Below are 3,526 nucleotides of genomic sequence, written 5' to 3' on the forward strand. Positions count from 1 at the left end.
AAGGGGGGCGGGGGCTGGATGGAGGGGGGACAAAAGTGGGGAATGGGGACATCTGTGATAGTGTCAACAATAAAAATGAAGTTAAAAAATAAGATAAAAAATTAAAAAGCTATGAAAAGACATTTTGTGGACAACTAGAGAAATCTTAATATGGCCTGATAATAGATGATATTAAAATATTATTGTGAGAATATTATTGTTCATTCCCTTAGGTGTGATAAAGGTTTTGTAGCTAAGTAGGAGAATGTCTTTTCAAGATGTGCATTGAAGGTTTTAGGGATGATGGGAATCAACTCACTTTCAGATGGTTCAAAAAACTAGATAGATAGGTAGGCAGATAGATAGATGACAGATAAAGCAAATATGGGAAATGTTAACAGCTGACACTGAGTGGCGGGCGCAATGATATTCATTGTACTAATGTGAACTTTTCTACATATTCGAGATTTTTCACAATAAAAAAATGGAAACATTTTACACTAGGCTTCTAGGTATTTGAAACAGGGCTGAGGGCATGTTTTAGCAAATGCTCAAGTCACCATCTTGATCCAGAAGCTCAGCTAACTTTTTCACATTTTCATCTGCTTCATAGGTTGGTTACCTTTCCTCCTCTAATGTGTGCGTGGCTGTATTAGTTAGGATAGAGGCCTAGCTTCTTGTAGCGGAGACCTAAATTAACAGAGGCTTAAATAAAACAAAAATTATTTCCCTCAGATGTAATAGACCAGAAGAAGGCAGCCCAGGACTACTATGGCAGCTGTTCTATGAGATTATCCAGAGATTCTGTCTCCTTGTCATCACCAGAATGATGCTCCCACCCACATGCTGCAAAATGGCCCCCATTTTAGCCAATAGGATGAAGGAGGGATGGGCTCTCACATTAAGGGCTGGATCCAAACCTTGTACACGCCATTTCCTGTCACATCTCCTTTGCTGACATTTAGTTACACCTCGCTGCAATGGGGAATAGGAAATGCAATCTTTAGCTGGGCAGGTATGTGTATACCTAAAAAAACAAATTACTTTGAAAGAAGGTGAGAACATGTATTGAAGGACAATTGGTAGTGTCTAACGCAATGCTTACTACTTTTTGAATTGCAGTGTGTTCCTTCCTTTTTCTTTAATTTTGCTTTCAGGCACAGCCACTTATTTTTGTAACAAACTCCTTTGTATTTTGCCTTGTGAGGTCCATCATAGTGAAAAAGATGCCTTCAGAAATTCTAGTTAATTAAACCTATTATAGTGATCATTTTGCAATATATACATATATCAAATTGTTATGATGTACACCTTAGACTGAGATGACATTATATGTCAATTACATCTTACTAAAACTAGGGAAGAGGAGAAATTCTGGATCTGGCAAAAGCATCCAGATTCAACAAGTCTTTTCTACCTTAACCTCCCAGAACCGAGTAATTTCACCAGAAGGTATTCTGCAATTAAAACCAATATCTATTCTAGGCTTAACTCAATCTATTATTTTCTTGCCTGAGTCCCCTGTTGTATGCCTTATCTTCCCTGGTTTTTTTCTTGGAGTCTTAACCCCGTACACGTTCTGAGTTTGTGCCCACAAGGACATGCCATACCAGCTTGCCCACCCATAATTGTGCTGCCTAGAAACTCATCTAAAATGTCTGAAGTACTTTACAATCATCTTCTTAGTCTCCCTTTCATAAATCTGTCCAAATTTTTTGTACCCTGTTAATATTATGGCATACAGCAGTTTTCTATTGCTATTGTAACAAATTACCACACATTTCAAAGCTGAATAATAAGAATTTGTTATCTCCCTATTCTGTAGGCCAGCAGTCCGGATTGGCTCAACTGGTTTCTCTGCTTCGAGTTTCACAAGGCTATAATCAAGGTATCGGCCAGCTGGGCTCTTGAGAGGCTCTGGAAAGAATCTGCTTCCAAGCTCACTCAGGTTGCTGTTAAAATCTAGTTCTTTCCACTAAAAGATCTGATGACCATGTTTCCTGTTGGCTGTCCGCTGGAGGCGGCCCCTACATTTTATGCTTGGAGTCCTTCTGACTTCTCCTTCTGCCATATCTCTCTTGCTGCCAGCCAGGGTAGGTTCTCTGCTTTTAAGGGCTCATGCTATTAGATTGGGCCTACCTGGAAAATCCAGGATAATCCTCCTATTTTGAAGTTTGTTCCCTTAATTATATCTGCAAAGTCCCTTTTGTCATGTAATATAAGGTATTTACGGGTTCTAGGGATTAGAGTATGAACATCTTTGGTGGGGGAATGGTATTTTGCCTACTATGTGTGTGTTTTCCAGTTGTTTTAAATATAGACTCTAAAGTTAGCTTTCTGAGGATACTCTTATATGAGAATATCTGCTCAGAGCATCGTAATCCTAGACTCTCACCTATAGAGTAATTCCAGTGTGGTGTGTTTTTTTTCTCTTCTCCATATCTCCCCTTGATTTCTTTGGGATCCAGACGACCCCTCTGACCTAGTAACAATTAAAATATCTCCTTATTTTTTAGTTTCGTTTTTAAGAATCTTTAGATTTGAATGTATCTTCTTTTTCCCTTTTACCTGTTTAACTAGTTCTCCAAGGTCACTTGCTCCTATGAAAAGTCCTCTTTCTCCAGCTTAAGTAGCGTATGTTCCTGGGTATTTTCCTTTCACTCTCTCACTGGTCTTGTTCTGACAGTAAAACCAAAGCTTGTTTTTGTTTTTCAAATGTTTTGTTATGGGAAACTTCCAACACACACAAAGTGAGAGTGATACTATAGCAAACCCCTATGAATAATACAATGAATCACTCGCCTTCAACAATTATCAACACTCTGCCATTTTTAATTCCTCTGTTCATACATTTTTCTGGATTATGCTTTAGCAGATCTCAGACATCATGTCACATAACTCACAAATAAGCTAGCATGAAGCATTATTTTGAAAGAAATCAGTAATTCCTTGATTTTGTGAGCAAACCATTCCTAGAGAAGGTGGTCTTTAAAGTTTTTTTGTTTAACTTTAGAATTTTAATAATTTAAAATTCACAATACAAGGTGCTCTCACTTCTTTATCTATACCTTGATAAAGATCACCTGCCTTCCTAGGTTAAACCCATAGTCTGGGTCTTTAAAATCCAAAGTCATAGTCATGTCTCACATAATTAATAAATCCAGAGCCAACCTGAGACCATGTGAAGGTGGTGTTTGGAGGGTGGGGGGAGTGAGTCTAGGAGTCTGTGGATGTGCCATAAAAATTCAAGAAGTCTCCTCCAGAGTTTTTTCCTTGTCTCAGGAACAAGAAGCAATTCAAATCTAGGTAGAGGAACAGCAATGATAGAATGCCACCTACTAAATATAAAAGATAGAACCTCACTCTCTAGGAATGTGTGATTCACATGGAATTTAGCTACTTTTGCAGTTAAAAGCCCTAGCCTATAGTCCTAGCTGAGAAATGAGAAAAAGGGAGCAAACATTTTCTGCCCTCTGATACTGAAAAAGCCTGATTATTGAAGCTGTTTTAAGGTAAACCTTAACCAGGACCAAAATGTTATTTTCCT

The sequence above is a fragment of the Miniopterus natalensis genome, chromosome X (assembly GCF_054644295.1).
Source record: "Miniopterus natalensis isolate mMinNat1 chromosome X, mMinNat1.hap1, whole genome shotgun sequence".
Lineage (NCBI taxonomy): Eukaryota > Metazoa > Chordata > Mammalia > Chiroptera > Miniopteridae > Miniopterus > Miniopterus natalensis.